The 18926-nt window shown below is 50.4% G+C and overlaps 1 protein-coding gene across 5 annotated transcripts in view; it reads left to right on the plus strand.

Annotated features, from left to right (window-relative positions):
• Nucleotides 1-18926, plus strand: part of PAX7 (paired box 7) — a 201194-nt gene that overhangs the window by 52712 nt on the left and 129556 nt on the right. The window lies entirely within an intron of this gene.

Raw genomic sequence — 18926 nt, forward strand, 5'->3', positions numbered from 1 at the left:
TACTGGCCACACTGCTCCTGATGCAGGCCAGGATGCCATTGGCTCTCTTGGCCATCTGGGCACAGTGCTGGCTCACCTTCAGCCTACTCTCTACCAGTACCCCCAGGAACCACATTGCTTAATATTCTCCAAGGCCATGCCTTGCTAAGTGCTAATATTTGTGTGCTCTCCCATCCTTTCTTCTCCATCCCTTTTACTCTCACCACAGTGATGGAGTGTAGGGCAGCTGCTGCTGTGTTTTCCATCCTCAGCACGCAGGTCTTGCTGCTCTCCTGCCTGCCCTTGCAGGCTCTCTTGCCCAAGAAAAAACAACAACCAGTCTGGCTCTTGGTCCCATCCAAAACTTTGGCAGGTGTACAAGAAACTTACACGACTCTTATTAGCAGCAGATCCATAGGGAAGGAAGGGATGAGGAAATCTCTCCAACAAAAACAAGAGAGGAAGACCAGTTGAGTTGTTGTTGGGTTTGTTTCAGAGGAAGCTGAAGGGTTAGGGGGAAAAAAAAACCTCTCCTTGCCTTCTTAGTGAGCTCTAACTTCATTATCTCTTCCTTAGGGAAAGCAGGGAGCAATGATGGGCAGAAGGAGCCATAGGAAGCACTTTTCACTGAGTGAAAGGTCTGCCCAAACCCTAATTTTCATCCAGAAGGGCATGTGGAGCAATGCCACTGACTTCTTGTCCTGGAGTAAACTATACCCCAAACTCCCTCTCCCTCTGTGGTTTGAATGGGAGAGGAAAAGGTGCAAAAAAGACAGTTCCCCCCCTGCCCTGAAGGTGTGAAGGGAGGGAGCAAAGGGACCTGCCAGCACCAGGGGTGCCCATGCAGTGCCCATGGGAGGAGCAAAGGGACCTGCCAGCACCAGGGGTGCCTGTGCAGTGCCCGTGCTGGGATGGGGCTGTGCTTGGCTGTGCTCTTCGTGCCCAGACAGTGGTAACTCAGCTCTTTGTCTGGGCAGGGTATAAATATTGGGGTGCTGCCCGCCTTGGGGTGTCTGCCTTAGAGCTCCCCCCTGCCTGGATAGTCCCTACAGAAGGAGTCTCCTGGTGCTGGGAAGGACAAGCTCCTGCTTTGGACGGCTCCCACCATAAGCACTGCCTTTGTGCAGCTTGATTGGCCTGAAGGAGCCTCGGAGGTCTTGGAGAAAGAGCAGAGGCCAAGCCTCTGGGCTGCCCTTTCAGCCAGCCTGGCTCACCTGGGAGGGAGCTCTTGGCTCAGCCTGATTAGCAGTGGGGGATGCTCTGGTTAGTAGCTCAGCCTTTTCCAGCTCCTGACTTCCAAAACAGTCACATTTACCCAAGGTATCCTTGTAAGATCTTCTCAATCTGACTGAGTCTGCTAATTAAAACTCACTTCATTTCTGTGTCTAGTTTTGGGGGTGAGTTTTGGGGGAAACAAAACAACTCTATTTTTCTATATACTCCTGACTGGGCCACGTTAATTCCCTGCCTCCACAACGCTTGTAGTCAGCCTTGCAGGCAACCCAGACCACTCCTTCACTTCACCACAGCTCTGCTGGCCTGTGGGTGACAGCTGACCACATCCCCAAGGACTTCCACCTTCTCCTTTTCTATTTCCCTCCCTTCCCCCTGAGCTTATTATTTCTCCCCCTGCTTTTTCCCAAGCTACTGACACGTTGCTGAAAAAGAGGTTCTCAGGCATTGGTGCAGGATGCCCAGGGAGGTGGTGGAGTCTCCATTCCTGGAGGGGTCTAAAAGCTGCATGGATGTGGTGCTGAGGGATGTGGTTTATAGGCAGTGGCTTAGCAGCAGTAGTGGGGCTGTGAGGTCGAGGTGAGTGGCTGGACTTGATGCTCTCAAAGGTCTCTTCCATCTCAACAGGTCTGTGGCTTTCTGAAAGTAATCTCCTTGCCTTCAGTCATTTCTATGTCCTCTCTTCTCCATCTAGTGACAATTTTGAGGCTAAGAAGCCAGCTCACCCATCATTTGTCAACCCACCAGGCATGCAGTCATAGAATCATAGAATCAACCAGGTTGGAAGAGAGCTCCAAGCTCATCCAGGCCAACCTAGCACCCAGCCCTAGCCAGTCAACCAGACCATGGCACTAAGTGCCTTATCCAGTCTTTTCTTGAAGACCCCTCTATCTTCTCTCTCTCTCTCTGCCTACATCCCCTGCACACCTGACAAGTGACAGCTACCTTGGAGCAAAGCTTTCCAACTCCAGAGGAGGAAAAATCCCACTTCTGTAGTGAGGTGGGAGTTGATCTCGCTACTATCAGGTGATAGAATGAGAGGAAATGACCTCAAATTGCAGGAGGAGAGGGTTAGGTCGGACATGAAGAATGATTTCTTCACTGCAAGAGGGGTCAGGCATTGGAACAAGCTGCCCAAGGAAGTGCTGGAGTCACCATAGAGTCATGGAATAGTAGAATCACAGAGTGCCAGGGGCTGGAGGGGACCTCAAAAGCTCAGCCAGTCCAAACTCCCTGCCAGAGCAGGATCACCTAGACCAGATCACACAGGCAGCTCTTGAATATCTCCAGAGAGGGAGACTCCACAACCTCCCTGGACAGCCAGTTCCAGGGCTCTGCCACCTTCACAGGGAAAAAAATCTTCCTCAGGTTCACATGGAACCTCAACTTCCACCCACTGCCCCTTGTCCTGGCACTGGGCATCACTCAGCAGAGCCTGGCTGCAGCCTCCTGGCACTCACCTTTACAGCTTTACAATCATTGATGAGGTCACCTCTCAGTCTCCTCTTCTCAGCTTCTCTTCAGCTTCTCTTCCCAGCTCCCTCAGTCTCTTTTTAAGAGAGCTGTTCCATTCCCTTCAGCATCTTTGTGGCACTGCCATCCTTGGAAATGTGGAAGAAACTTGTGGATGTGGCACTTTGGGACATGGTTCAGTGGCCATGGTGCTGTTGGGTTGCTGGTTGGACTGGATGATCTTGGAGGGCTTTTCCAATCCAAACCATTCTATGATTCTCCATTAGCAAGACACAGAGCCACTGGCTCAGCACTGTAGCAGAACACAAGAGGAGTGCTATAAATGCCTCCCTCAGCGGCAGCTGGAAGCCATGAAGAGCCTCAGGGACATGATTTCATTCACATACCTCCCATTTGTGTTTGTCCCTTTTGTTACTTAACCCAGATGATTAGATGAGGAGAGGCTGAGGGACCTTTTAGTCTGGAGAAGAGAAGACTGAGAGGGGATTGAATCAATGTTTATAACTATCTGAGGGCTGGGGGTCAGGACGGGGGGACAGGCTCTGCTCACTGCTCCCTGGGATAGGACAAGCAGCAGTGGATGGAAGCTGCAGCACAGGAGGTTCCAGCTCAGCACAAGGGGGAACTTCTTTCCTGGAAGGGTCCCAGAGCCCTGGCACAGGCTGCCCAGAGAGGCTGTGGAGTCTCCTTCTCTGGAGCCTTTCCAGGCCTGTCTGGATGTGTTCCTCAGTGATCTGTGTTAGGATTGTCCTGCTGTGGCAGGGGGGTTGGACTTGATGATCTCTTTGGGTCCCTTCCAACCCCTAATATCCTGTGATCCTGTGATCTCTTTGGGTTGCTGGAGTGTGTTCAGGGGAGGGCAGAAAAGCTGGTGAAGAGTCTGGAGAACAGGTCTGGTGAGGAGCAGCTGAAGGACCTGGGGTTGTTCAGCCTGAAAGAGGCTGAGGGGAGACCTCCTGCCTCTCTACAACTCTCAGAAAGGAGGTTGGAGCCAGGTGGGAGTTGGTCTCTTCTCCCTGGTATCAGGTGATGGAGCAAGAGAGAAGAGTGACAAAGCTGGGGAGGGGCCTGGAGCACAGCCCTGTGAGGAGAGGCTGAGGGAGCTGGGGGGGTGCAGCCTGCAGCAGAGGAGCCTCAGGGCAGAGCTCATTGCTGCCTGCAGCTGCCTGCAGGGAGGCTGTAGCCAGGTGGGGTTGGGCTCTGCTGCCAGGCAGCCAGCAAGAGAAGAAGGGGCCCCAGTCTGAAGCTGTGGCAGGGCAGGCTGAGGCTGGATGTTGTTAGGAAGTTGTTGTCAGAGAGAGTGATTGGCACTGGAATGGGCTGCCCAGGGAGGTGGTGGAGTCTGTGTGGCTGGAGGTGTTGCAGCCAAGGCTGGCTGGGGCACTGAGTGCCATGGTGTGGTTGGTTGGGCAGGGCTGGGTGCTAGGTTGGGCTGGCTGAGCTTGGAGCTCCCTTCCAACCTGCTTGATTCTATGTTTCTATGTGTGATCTGTTCTGGGTGATCCTGCTCTGGCAGGGGGGCTGGACCAGATGAGCTTTCAAGGTCCCTTCCAGTCCCTGCCATTCTCTGATTCTACAATTTTAAAGACAAAACAATTCCATGAGCACCTCTGCACAGTGAGTTGAGGAGGGTTAAAGACCAGCAAGAAGACTCAGGCCTTCTCTCCTGACCAGAAAAGCTTTTCTAACAAAGAACAGTTATTCATGGCAGCATTTGTGTAGCCTCTAACTCCTCTCAGGCTTTCAGTTCCCATAGCTGGCAAGCCATGAGGCTCTTGTGGTTTGGGTTTTTTTTCCCCTCTCCATTTAGGTAAATGTCTTTCAAGTGTTGGTTTCTCTCTGGCTCTTGGGAGTTTGGTTTGGGGTTTGGTTTTCTTTTTCCCAGCCCCAGGATTTTCAGGCTCAAGTTGTTGTAGATAGCAGCTGAACTTGCTGAGTTGATCATGCCTGGAGGTGTTCAAGACAAGACTGGATGGGGCACTTAGTGCCATGGGCTGGTTGATGGGATAGGGCTGGGTGATAGGCTGGACTGGATGAGCTTGGAGGTCTCTTCCAACCTGCTTGATTCTATGGTTCTAAGTTGTCCTAGACAGCAGCTGAACTTGGATGCTGCTCCAGTTTGATCCCAAAGAACTATTCTGAATGGAAAACAACCCCAAAAAAAGGAAGAGCAATGCTGATTTTTTCCACAAGTCAGCCACAGATTCATTATGGGCTGCATGTTCTTGGCAGAGAAAGTGATTGGCATTGGAATAGGCTGCCCAGGGAGGTGGTGGAGTCACCATCCCTGGAGGTGTTGCAGCCAAGGCTGGCTGGGGCACTGAGTGCCATGGTGTGGTTGGTTGGGCAGGGCTGGGTGCTAGGTTGGGCTGGCTGAGCTTGGAGCTCTCTTCCAAACTGCTTGATTCTGTGATTCTATGATTCCTTGACTCTATGATTCCATGACTCTGTGATTGTATGATTCTGTGATTCCATGATTCCATGATCCTATGATTCCATGATTCCTTGATTGTATGATTCTGTGATTCTATGGTTCTATGGTGGGAGGTGTCCCTGCCCATGCGTGGGGGTTGGAGCTGGATGATCTTAAAGGTCCCTTCCAACTGAAGTCATTCTCTAACTCTATGACCTGCACCACAGCAGCTGCCCATGACCTGAAGCCCAGCCCTTGCTCCTGTTAAAGGAGAGGGACCAGAAGCTTACCTAGAGAGGTCCTCAGCGATGGAGATGTCCTTGCACTTCTGAGGGAGCTGCAGCTGAGGGAGAGATCATAGAACAGAACCATAGAATCACAGAATTGCATGGGTTGGGCTGGATGATCTTGGAGGTCTCTTCCAACCTGCTTGATTCTATGGTTCTCTGATTACCAACCACTTCAGAGCAGCAGTGGAGACAATCACCTCACAGCCCATGCTTCCATTGGGATGTATCCCACCCTGGGAGGTGTCAGGGCTGCAGGATATGAGATGAAATTCCTCATTTCTCTCTTTTTTGTTACAAAAACCTTCTCTTGGAATGCGTCAGCAGAGGGTGACATTGTGCAGGTTTGGGAACTATCTTGAGTGCCATCAACTACAAGAAAACAAAACCCAACCAAAGAAACCAAACCCAACCAAACCCACAACAACTTTTGAGTGTTTAGTGGAGGAAGTTTGAAAGCCAATGAGGCTTGGTTGGAAATTGCTGATCAACTGGAAGGGATTCTTTTGGTGTGGCAATGCTGTGGGCTGAGAGGATACAGTGTCCACCTCAGTAGTGTTACTTCAGTGCCTAAAATGTGATGGTTGATGTCCTTTTTTTTCTGGTTTTAAACCCCATCTGCTTTCTGATTTCAAAGACATATGGACATATCTGCTCGATGGGAGTCTGGGAGTTGGGGCTAATGTCAAGGTTTTGGGAAGAGAAATTCTTTTGCCTTCTTGGATGGGAAACTGACCCAAGTGAAAGCCTGCAAGAATAGAAAAGAATCACAGAATCAAGGAGGTCAGAAGAGAGCTCCAACCTCATCCAGTCCAACCTAGCACCCAGCCCTAGCCAAGCCACCAGACCATGGAGATGTTGGATTGTGCTTCTAGGAGAGAAAAATCCCTGCTCTTCCTCCAGGTTTTCTAAGCCTGGCTATGGATAGCTGCTGGGAAATGAAGTGTGAGCACTTTGGGCTCAGCTGTTGAAATGGAAATGCTTTGGGTTTGGCTCCAAGGCCAGCTTGGATGGGGGCTTGAGCAACCTGGTGGAGTAGGAGGTGTCCCTGCCCATGAGCTAGGTGGTCTCTAAGATCCATTCCAACCCAAACTGTTTAACAGTCCATGGATTTTGCTGGTGTTCACTTGTGGACCAAGCAGTGCCATGTCCATATTGTACAGCACCATGACAAAGCTTCTGGGAAGCCCACAGCACAAGGCAAAATCCTTCCTAATCTATGTGAGGGGAGGGATGTTTGGTAAGGAAGATTGGTAGGTATGAAGGGGGTGCTCAGCCTGGCTGGTTCACACAGTTCAATATCTGAAGGGGAGCTACAGGAAGGCTGGGAAGGGACTGTTTAGAATGGGTTGTGGGGATAGGACAAGGGGCAATGGCTTGAAATTGGAGCAGGGGAGATTTAGGTTGGACAGCAGGAGGAAGTTCAGCACAGTGAGGGTGATGAAATAGGACAATAGGACAAAGGGGAATGGTTTGAAGTTGAGGGAAAGTGGATTTAGGCTGGATCTTAGGAAGAAGTTCTTCAGTATGAGGGTAGTGAGACACTGGAACAGGCTGCCCAGGGATGTGGTTAAAGCCCTATTCCTGGGGACATTCAAGATCAGACTCAATGTGGCCCTGAGCAGCCAGATCTCAGTTGGAGATCATAGAATCAGAATCAGTCAGGCAGGTTGGCAGAGAGCTCCAAGCTCATCCAGCCCAACCTAGCACCCAGCCCTGCCCAACCAACCACACCATGGCACTCAGTGCCCTAGCCAGCCTTGGCTGCAACACCTCCAGCCACACAGACTCCACCACCTCCCTGGGCAGCCCATTCCAATGCCAAGCACTCTCTCTGACAACAACTTCCTAACAACAGCCAGCCTCAACCTGCCCTGACACAGCTTCAGCCTGGGTCCTCTTCTTCTGTCCCTGGCTGCCTGGCAGCAGAGCCCAACCCCACCTGGCTACAGCCTCCCTGCAGGCAGCTGCAGGCAGCAATGAGCTCTGCCCTGAGCCTCCTCTGCTGCAGGCTGCACCCCCCCAGCTCCCTCAGCCTCTCCTCACAGGGCTGTGCTCCAGGCCCCTCCCCAGCCTTGCTGCCCTTCTCCAAACACCTTCCAGCACCTCAACATCTCTCTGCAATTCAGGAGCCCACAACTGGACACAGTAATGTCCTTGCTCACTGCAGGGTGGTCAGACAAAATGACCTTCAAGACTCCCTTCCAACCTGATACAATGTGTGAGCTTGACCCCTCTGCCTCATACTAAGTAGGTGCAAGCCGTGCACAGGATCCCAGGATGTTAGGGGTTGGAAGTGACCTCTAGAGACCTTCTCATCCAAGCCCCTTGCCCAGGGCTGGAGAAACTGGTTCCCAGCTACATCAGCACCTCGCTCAGATGGCAGAGACACAATGTGCAGACCCTGCCTTTAACAACTCCAAGCTTCAAGGCTTGCTTGGTGCTCCTTGAGATGTGTCTTGCATGTGTGTGTGTGTGTGTGTGAGAGCTGTCCCCAAGACCAAACGGGGGGTGGAGGGGGACACACACAATGCAGACAGATAAGATAATGGATGAGAAGGGAGTGGAAAATCTCTCCTGTATTCTGGTGGCATTTGCAATAGCGATAGGGCTGGCAGCGTTGGACCGCAAAGCGTATCCATCACAAAGGGCTGGGTAAGTGCTCTCCAGCTCCCACTGTGACGCTAAAGCCCCTTGCAAACATCCAAGGCTGGGGCCCCTCGCAGTGGGGAGCTCAACGGTGGCTACGTGACCCCGGGCAGCCCTGCCATTCCCAGAGTGGGGCTCAGCTCCTGCTGCTCCTGCCCTGCCATTCCCAGAGTGGGGCTCAGCTCCTGCTGCTCCTGCCCTGCCATTCCCAGAGTGGGGCTCAGCTCCTGCTGCTCCTGCCCTGCCATTGCCAGAGTGGGGCTCAGCTCCTGCTGCTCCTGCCCTGCCATTCCCAGAGTGGGGCTCAGCTCCTGCTGCTCCTGCCCTGCCATTGCCAGAGTGGGGCTCAGCTCCTGCTGCTCCTGCCCTGCCGTTCCCAGAGTGGGGCTCAGCTCCTGCTGCTCCTGCCCTGCCATTCCCAGAGTGGGGCTCAGCTCCTGCTGCTCCTGCCCTGCCATTCCCAGAGTGGGGCTCAGCTCCTGCTGCTCCTGCCCTGCCGTTGCCAGAGTGGGGCTCAGCTCCTGCCGCTCCTGCCCTGCCATTCCCAGAGCGGGGCTCAGCTCCTGCTGCTGCTGCTGCCAGTTGGAGCCCATCACTTGAATATCCCGGTGGGATGGGTGGGATTTCTCCCCAGGGAAATCACAGCACACCCTAGGGCATGAATTGCATATCCAGGGAGCTCAGACCAGTGCTTGAGCTTTGCTGAGGCTTTGTGTCTAGGTCTGTTGCTTACTCTTCTGTGGAGAAGGTTGGTCTGCTGTTGCCTTGCTGTCCTTGCTTGGTGTTGTCCTGCTGCTCACTAAAACAGACAAATCCAAACCTTTGCTGACCTGTTGGATGCATCTCAATGTTCTGCTTGCTGCTCAGGAGAAGGGATCTGCCTTGGAAGAGCACCAGGGTTGTCCAGCAAACCCATGCAGCCCAAGAGCTCATTCTCTCTGGGATTTTTGAAGCATGAAATGGGAATCTTTAGGCATGGAGGACAGTGGTGAAGTAAGCAGGGCAGGCAAATCAATTACTTGACTAATGGGTTAGAGCTGCAGGTGATATGCAGCAGAGGGATGGCTCACAGAAGGGTGTGTTGCCATCTAGCCAGGAGACTGGCAGAAGAGGCAGGCAGCACATCTGAGGAGGTGCAAGGAATCAGACCAGGTCACCTCCCAACCTGGTTGATTCCATGATTTATTTTGGGGCATTATAATCTAAAGAGCATCATCCAATGGACCCAGCACCCCCTCAGAGGCAGCACAGCAAAGTCTTATTTGCAGTGCTGACTCAGGTGGGTAACAAAAAGGTGCCTCATCTTCTCCTCCTGCCATCATTTTGTCCATGTTTGCCTTGGTAGAGTGCAGCACCCCCACCAAACCCACCCCCCCTAACCTTAGCTCTGGGCTGTAGGAGCTACAGAAACACAAATAACAGTTAATAGTGTTTCACACCCTGAAACACAGAGGATTTGACCAGCAGGGCCAGGGAGGTGATTCTCCCCCTCTGCTCTGCTCTGCTCTGCTCAGACCCCACCTGGAGTACTGCAGCCAGTTCTGGAGCCCCTGGGACAAGAGGGCTGTGGAGATGCTGGAGAGTGTCCAGAGCAGGGCCAGGAGGATGCTGAGAGGCTGCAGCAGCTCTGCTGTGAGCACAGCCTGAAAGAGTTGGGGCTGTGCAGGCTGGAGCAGAGGAGGCTCCCAGGGGACCTTCTTGTGGGCTGCCAGGAGCTGAAGGGGGCTACAAGAAAGCTGGGGAGGGACTTTTGAGGCTGTGAGGGAATGTCAGGAGTGGGGGGGATGGAGCAAAGCTGGAGGTGGGGAGAGTGAGGCTGGAGGTGAGGAGGAAGTTGTTGAGCAGGAGAGTGGTGAGAGGCTGGAATGGGTTGCCCAGGGAGGGGGTTGAGGCCCCATGGCTGGAGGTGTTTGAGGCCAGGCTGGCTGAGGCTGTGTGCAGCCTGCTCTAGGGTAGGGTGTCCCTGGGCATGGCAGGGGGGTTGGAACTGGCTGCTCCTTGTGCTCCCTTCCACCCCTGACCGATTCTAGGATTCTGATCCAGACCACTGCATTTCTGAAGCATTTGGAATTACAGGGGGGAGGTAATTTCTTAATGTAGCCAAGCCAACTTAGCATGTCCCAAGAGACAAATCTCCCTGCTTGCACCCTCCATGTCCTCAGCGTGCAGAATGAAATTATCTACCAGCTGAAGAAGTATGAATATCAAAAGGTTCATTAAACATTGCAGCTAATTTTCTCTGGTCTGTAAAATTCAGTGAGGAAGAAGGGGTGGATGAAAGGGGTTAGGCTGCTGCATGGTCAGTGCTCAGCTTTCAGAGCTCTGCATGGTGTGGAACTAAAATACACATTACCAGCCCCCCCCCCCCCGCCCCCCTCCTTGAAGGGCAAGAAAGTCTCATGTGGGTTCATCAGGAGCTGGGAAAAATACTTCTCCTGTGACACTTCCTACACTTGCTCTGCCTGTTCAAGCTGAGGGTGAGAATTCTCTTTGCTGCTTGCTTTCCTAGGAGGTTTCTTTGCATTTCTGGCTTTGTTTTTTGGGCAGGGAGAGTCACTGGTGTGGAATTTATTTCCTGTTTATTCTCAGAATCTGCTGTTCTGCTGCCAGTGCCAGTCCTGCACCTGGCTGCTACCTTTCACATGCCTGCTGCCTGGAGTCCTGCAGCCAGTGCTGGAGCCCCTGGGACAAGAGGGATGTGGAGATGCTGGAGAGTGTCCAGAGCAGGGCCAGGAGGATGCTGAGAGGCTGCAGCAGCTCTGCTGTGAGCACAGCCTGAAAGAGTTGGGGCTGTGCAGGCTGGAGCAGAGGAGGCTCCCAGGGGACCTTCTTGTGGCCTGCCAGCATCTGAAGGGGGCTCCAAAGAAGCTGGGGAGGGACTTTTGAGGCTGTGAGGGAGTGGCAGGAGTGGGGGGAATGGATCCAAGCTGGAGGTGGGGAGAGTGAGGCTGGAGGTGAGGAGGAAGTTGTTGAGCAGGAGAGTGGTGAGAGGCTGGAATGGGTTGCCCAGGGAGGGGGTTGAGGCCCCATGGCTGGAGGTGTTTGAGGCCAGGCTGGCTGAGGCTGTGTGCAGCCTGCTCTAGGGTAGGGTGTCCCTGAGCATGGCAGGGGGGTTGGCACTGGCTGCTCCTTGTGCTCCCTTCCAACCCTGACTGATTCTATGATTCTACCTTTTGGACCTGGTTGGTAGAAATCAGCTCCTGCCACATGAGTCTCTGAGGGGCTCACAGAGCTGTGCATACAAACCCTCTCCTCTTTGCACACTCTCTCATCTGGCCAGCTTGGATGGGGCCTTGAGCAACCTGGGCTGGTGGAAGATGTCACTGCCCTTGGCAGGGGGTTGGAATTAGATGATCTCCAAGGTCCCTTCCATCCCAAACCTCTCTATGAATCTATAAATGTACAAATCTATGAACCTATGGATCTACGAATGTACAAATCTATGAATCCATTGGTCTATGGATCTATGGATCTATAAACCTATGAAGCTATGAAGCCATGAATCTCTGGATCTATGAATGTACAAATCTGTGGACCTATGGATCTATGAATCTGTTAACCTATGGACCTATGAATGTACAAATCTAAGAATCCATTGGTCTATGAAGCTATGGATCTCTGAATCTGTAAATCCATGAATCTATGAAACTATGGATCTATGAATATATGAATCTGTGGATCTATGGATCTGTGAATCTATGGATCTATGAATATATAAACCTATGAATTTATGGATCTATGAATCCATGAACCTATGGATCTATGAATCCATGAACCTATGGATCTATGAATCCACGAAACTATGAATCTATGGATCTATGAATCTATAAATCTATGAACCTAGGATCTATGAATCCACAAAACTTTGAATCTATGAATCCATGAATCCATGGATCTATGGATATATAAATCTATGGATCTATGAATCTATGGATCTATGAATCAATGAAACTTTGAATCTATGAATCCATGAATTCATGGATCTATGGATCTATAAATCTATCAACCTATGGATCTATAAATCTATGAACCTATGGATCTATGAATCTATGGATCTATGAATCCACAAAACTAAGAATCTATGAATCCATGAATCCATGGATCTATAAATCTATGAACCTATGGATCTATAAATCTACAAATCTGTGGATCTATGAATCTGTGGCTCTATGAACTATAAATCTGCAACTCTTTGAATCTATGAACCTATAAATCTATGGATCTATGAACCCATAAATCTATGGATCTATGGAACTATAAATCTGCAGCTCTTTGAATCTATGAATCTATAAATCTATGGATCTATGAACCCATAAATCTATGGATCTATGGAACTATAAATCTGCAGCTCTTTGAATCTATGAACCTATACATCTGTGAATCTATGGATCTATAAATCCATGAAGCCATGGATCTATGAATCCACAAATCTATGGATCTATGGACCTGTGGATCTATGAATCTATGGAACTATAAATCTGCAACTATTTGAATCTATGAATCTATAAATCTATGGATCTGTGAATCTATGGATCTATAAATCTATGGATCTATGAATCTGTAAATCTATGGACCTGTGAATCTATGGATCTATCAATCTACAACTTTGAATCTACAAGTCTATGGATCTATGAGTTTGTGGATCTATGAATGTGTGGATCTATCAATCTATGAATCTGTGGACCTATGAATGAGTGGATCTATCAATCTATGAATCTGTGGATCAATCAATCTGTGGATCACTGGATCTAATAATCCATGAATTTATGGCAGAGACATCATGTCTCTACACCTGAACAGCACAGAATCAGGTCCTGGCTCTCCTAATTTCTGCCACTGAAAAAGGCCACAGAGTTAAAATGAGATTAAACCAAGTCCAAAGTCCACTTCAAATATCTCAGGGGTGGGTTGGAAATTAGAAAAGAAGAAAAAAGAGAAGAGATTTTTTTTTTTCAATCCCAATTTCATCTTAAAATGAAGCTGCTTCTTCATGGGAGAGCCATAAATAATTGAAGAGGAAGTTTTAACTTCAGTTGAAATATTTCACCTGCCTTAGATGAAAATATTTTGAGTCCTTCTTTTTTGGTCAATCTCCACCAAACAGCCCAGTCAGAGAGAAATGATTTAAGGTGACCCTGAAGCACTCTCAACTCTGTGCTGAGTTTGACTGGCAAACTGGAAAGCTCTGAGATCTGCACAGTTCTAATCAAAAGAGATCCAGGATCATAGAATCAAGCAGGTTGGAAGAGAGCTCCAAGCTCATCCAGCCCAACCTAGCACCCAGCTCTATCCAATCAACCAGCCCATGGCACTAAGTGCCTCATCCAGGCTTTGCTCGAACATCCTCCCCCTCTACACTGCCCTGCTGAGACCTCATCTTGAGCACTGCCTTCAGTTTTGGGGTCCCCAGTTTTGGAGGGACAGGGATCTGCTGGAGAGGATCCAGCAGAGGGCTAGGAGGATGATGAGGGGACTGGAGGGTATGGCTGATGAGGAGAGGCTGAGGGCCCTGGGGCTGCTTAGTCTGGAGAAAGGAAGACTGAGAGGGGAATTGAGAAATGTTTGTGAGTATCTGAGGGCTGCCAGGAGTGGGTGGGACAGGCTCTGCTCACTGCTCTCTGGGATAGGACAAGGAGCAAAGGATAGAAGCTGCAGCACAGGAGGTTCTGCCTCAACACCAGGGGGAACTTCTTTGTTGGAAGGGTCCCAGAGCCCTGGCACAGGCTGCCCAGAGAGGTTGTGGAGTCTCCTTCTCTGGAGCCTTGCAAGGCCTGTCTGGATGTGTCCCTTTTGACCCCCAGCCCTCAGATAGTTATAAACATTGATTCAATCCCCTCTCAGACTTCTCCAGACTCCAGCCCCAGGTCCCTCAGCCTCTCCTTATCAGGCAGAGCTCCAGTCCCTCATCATCCTCATAGCCCTGCACTGGACCTTCTCCCACAGATCCCTGTCCCTCTGAAACTGGGGAGCCCAAAACTGAAAGCAGTGCTCAAGCTGAGGTCTCAGCAGGGCAGAGCAGAAGGGCAGGGGAAGTGTTTGAATTGAAAGAGGCCTGTAAGATCACTGAGTCCAACCATCAACCCAACACCACCATGGCCACTAAATCATGTCCTCAAGTGCCACATCCACAGGTTTCTTGAACGCCTTCAGGGACGGAGACTCCACCACCTCCCTGGGCAGCCTGTTCCAATGCCTGACCACTCTGGCAGCCAAAAAACTTTTCCTAATCTCCCTCTTAAACAACTTTATCCTCTAGAAAGCAAGCAAAAAGACCACAAAGAGCCCCAGAGCCAGCAGGTAGCAGATCCACATCAGTGTCTGGGCTTTTTTTTGGGGGGCTGCCTTGTCCTTAGCCCATGCTAGCACAGCTCCCTCGCTCCTTGACCTCATCTTGCTCTGAGCCACCTCCTCCCTCCCCCCTCTCCCTCCTGCCTTTCTCCACCCCAAGCTTATTTCCAGGCCCTGAGAGGTTTTAATATTCAAGCCATACCTTCCACATGAGCTGTGCTGAAGAGTTGACGTGTCGGAGTTTATTGATATCACATTGGGCTGCGCTGGGCTGTCAGCTGCACATTCAGCCCTCGGCGACCCCCTAAGGTGCTGGCTCTGGCAGCTCTAAAGGAATCTGCACCAAAAAAAAAAAAAAAAAAAAAGAAAGAAGAAAAAAAAAAAAAGAAAGAAAAAGGAAAACAACCCCAAAAAGAAGCCTTTTTTGGTTTTGTCCAAGGTGAGACAATGCCAACAGAGCCCTGCGCCAGATGACAGGGCTGATAAAGGAGCAAGCGGCGCAGGGATGTCTTTCTTTCTTTTCACTCCTTCATTCAATCCTTCTTTCTGTCACTTGCATTCTCTCCTCCCTGCACTTTTCTTTCTTCTCCTGGCTCAGCTGGCTCAGAGCAGCAGAGACAAGCAGAGGGGTTCAATTGCAGGCGAATGTCACAGCCCAGCTTCTCAAACACGTTTGCAGGCGGCAGCCGGAGGCTGCTGTTGGCCAACTTGCTGAAGGGGCAGGCTCTGCTGGGGGGGTTCTTTTTGAACCCCCAGCTCTTTACAGTCATCTACTTGAGGAGTTTCTCCCTGAGCTGAACTGAATGTAAAGCTTTGTGTGTGTGTTGGGACAAAATGAGGCAGGGCAGGGGTGTAAATATGGGGAGAAAGATGGAGGAGCCAGCAAGAGGGCAGGAAAGCAAGGGAAAGTAGGAGCAGAGCAAGAGAGGTCATGTGTGTGTTCTGCCCCAACCTAAACCATTCTATGCTCCTATGAACTAGATGATCTTTGAGATCCTTTCCAACCTAAACCATTCTATGCTCCTATGAACCAGATGATCTTTGAGATCCTTTCCAACCTAAACCATTCTATGCTCCTATGAACTAGATGATCTTTGAGGTCCTTTCCAACCTAAACCATTCTATGCTCCTATGAACTAGATGATCTTTGAGATCCTTTCCAACCTAAACCATTCTATGCTCCTATGAACTAGATGATCTTTGAGATCCTTTCCAACCTAAACCATTCTATGCTCCTATGAACCAGATGATCTTTGAGATCCTTTCCAACCTAAACCATTCTATGCTCCTATGAACTAGATGATCTTTGAGATCCTTTCCAACCTAAACCATTCTATGCTCCTATGAACGAGATGATGTTTGAGGTCCTTTCCAACCTAAACCATTCTATGCTCCTATGAACCAGATGATCTTTGAGATCCTTTCCAACCTAAACCATTCTATGCTCCTATGAACTAGATGATCTTTGAGATCCTTTCCAACCTAAACCATTCTATGCTCCTATGAACCAGATGATCTTTGAGGTCATTTCCAACCTAAACCATTCTATGCTCCTATGATCTAGATGATCTTTGAGATCCTTTCCAACCTAAACCATTCTATGCTCCTATGAACTAGATGATCTTTGAGGTCATTTCCAACCTAAACCATTCTATGCTCCTATGATCTAGATGATCTTTGAGTCCTTTCCAACCTAAACCATTCTGTGCTCCTATGAACCAGATGATCTTTGAGGTACTTTCCAACCTAATCTGTTCTGTGATTCTATGATTCTATGATGATTATTCATCCTGGAGAAGAGAAGGCTCTGGCAAGACCTTAGAGCAGCCTTCCAGTACATGAAGGAGACTACAAGAAAGCTGGGGAGGAGCTTTTTACAAGGGCTTGGAGTGATAAGAGGCAATGGATTGAAGCTGGAAGAGGGGAGTTTGAGACTGGAGATTAGAAAGGAATTCTTGACAGTGAGGGTGCTGAGACACTGGAACAGCTTGCCCAGAGAGGCTGTGGGTGTCCCCTGACTGGAGAGGCTCAAGCTTAAATCAGATGAGGCCTTGATCAACCTGGGCAAGTAGGAGGTGTCCCAGCCCATGGCAGAGACTTTGGAACTAGATGATCCTTGAGGTCCTTTCCAACCTAAACCATTCTATGCTCCTATGAACCAGATGATCCTTGGGGTCCTTTCCAACCCAAACCATTCTATGCTCCTATGATCTAGATGATCCTTGGGGCCCTTTCCAACCTAAACCATTCTATGCTCCTATGAACCAGATGATCCTTGAGGTCCTTTCCAACCCAAACCATTCTATGCTCCTATGAACCAGATGATCCTTGGGGTCCTTTCCAACCCAAACCATTCTATGCTCCTATGATCTAGATGATCCTTGGGGCCCTTTCCAACCTAAACCATTCTATGCTCCTATGAACCAGATGATCCTTGGGGTCCTTTCCAACCTAAACCATTCTATGCTCCTATGAACCAGATGATCCTTGGGGTCCTTTCCAACCCAAACCATTCTATGCTCCTATGAACCAGATGATTCTTGGGGCCCTTTCCAACCCAACCCATTCTGTAGCATCTATGCCTGTGATTTGTATAACGTAAGGACACAGGAAAGGGAAGGAAGCAGAAGGAGGGGAATAAGAATCAGCTGTTCCTAGAGGACACCTGCCTGAATGGCTTCTGCTGGATCCTTCTGTTCACCCTGGCACAGCAGAGGGCAAAGTAAAGGAAGGGAAGTGACTGCTGGTGCCTGTGCTCACACACCTCTTGGCTTCAGGCAGTGGGTCTGACAGGCAGACAAATGAAGCAGGGCTTGCAAGCAGCAGGAGGAATGTGTTTCTCATGTGTGGTTAAGTGGTCTCTGGTGTCTCATTCTCCCAGGCTGGTTTTTCAGGATTGGGAAAGGTTTATGAGGTTAAATTGGTTTATCTTTCCTGAAAGAGTCTTCTATTGAAAGGTCTTTAACTTGATGTATCCAGGCAGGGAGGCCCAGGGCTGGAACAGCAGAGGAACTACAGGACAAGATTAAGAGCTGTTGGCAGAGCTACATAGGGCTTGAGGGTGAAAATAAAAGAGGGTGTTGCAAACTGGGATGGAGGAGCAGTGATAGAGCTGTGTGGGGACCCCAGACTGAGAACAGCAAGGCAGCCATCAGCCAAGATTGAGATGTGCTGGCAGAGGGTGAGTGGCCCAGAACTGGAACAGGAGGGGTGGAACTACTTCAAGTACATGAGCAGAGCCCTGCTTGGGACAAAGCCACAAGGAGCAGAGGTTGTCATGGAGGAGAGATTGTGAGACCTGGATTTGTGTGCCTCAATGGGATGCTTAGAGATCTGTGATGGCAAGGCTGGGTATACCTGAGGGCATCTCCCACTGAGGGGCATCTCCCCCTGAGAGACATCTCCCACTGAGGGGCATCTCCCACTGAAGGGCATCTGCCACTGAGGGGCATCTCCCACTGAGGGGCATCTCCCACTAAGGGACATCTCCCACTGAGGGACATCTCACACTGAAGGGCATCTCCCACTGAGGGGCATCTCACACTGAGGGGCATCTCCCCCTGAGAGACATCTCCCACTGAGGGGCATCTCCCACTGAAGGGCATCTCCCACTGAGGGGCATCTCCCACTGAGGGGCATCTCCCACTGAGGGACATCTCACACTGAGAGACATCTTCCACTGAGGGACATCTCCCACTGAGAGACATCTCCCACTGAGAGACATCTCCCACTGAGAGACATCTCCCACTGAGGGACATCTTCCACTGAGGGGCATCTCCACTGAGGGACATCTCCCACTGAGGGACATCTCCCACTGAGAGATATCTTCCACTGAGGGGCATCTCACACCGAGGGGAATCCAGCCCAGGTCTAGAGAACAGGGTGTTTGCTTTGCTAACAGCAGCATCTGAGATGCAGCTCCAGGACTTCTGCTCAGGCAGCTTCAGGAAAACCATGAACAGAAAGTATAGGTTAAGGATGAAGGATTGAACGGTTGAATATTGCCACCAGTTCTGGTGTCCCCAGCACAAGGACTCAGAGCTGTGGAACGAGGCCAAAGGAGTGTCACAAAGGGCTGGAGAAGCTCTGCTGTGAGGACAGGCTGAGGGAGCTGGGGGATGTTCAACCTGGAGAAGAGAAGACTCCAGAGAGATCTTAGAGCTGCCTGCGAGTACCTGAAGGGATCCTGCAGGAAGGCTGCAGAGGGACTTCTGCTGAGGGTGTCTGGAGACAGGACAGGGGAGAATGATTTGATGCTGAGGCAGAGCAGGGTTAGATTGGAGCTGAGGAGGAAGTTCTGCAGTATGAGGGTGGAACAGGTTGCTCAGAGAGGTTGTGGATGCCCCCTCCCAGGCCAGATTGGAAGAGGCCTTGAGCAGCTGAGTCTAGTTGAGAGGTGTCCCTGCCCATGGCAGGGAGGTTGCAGTAGATGAGCTCTGAGGTTCCTCCCAACCTGATCCATTCCAGGGCTGAGTCTGGGGTAGAAGCACAGATGTTTCTCAAGGTGAGAACTGAGATATGAGGCCAAAACTACCCAGAGATGGCTGTGATCTGGCTGAGGTGAGATCCCAGTCTCTCTCCTGTGGATCTGGATGTTGTTCTCA

This window comes from Pogoniulus pusillus, chromosome 36 (genome assembly GCF_015220805.1).
Source record: "Pogoniulus pusillus isolate bPogPus1 chromosome 36, bPogPus1.pri, whole genome shotgun sequence".
NCBI lineage: Eukaryota > Metazoa > Chordata > Aves > Piciformes > Lybiidae > Pogoniulus > Pogoniulus pusillus.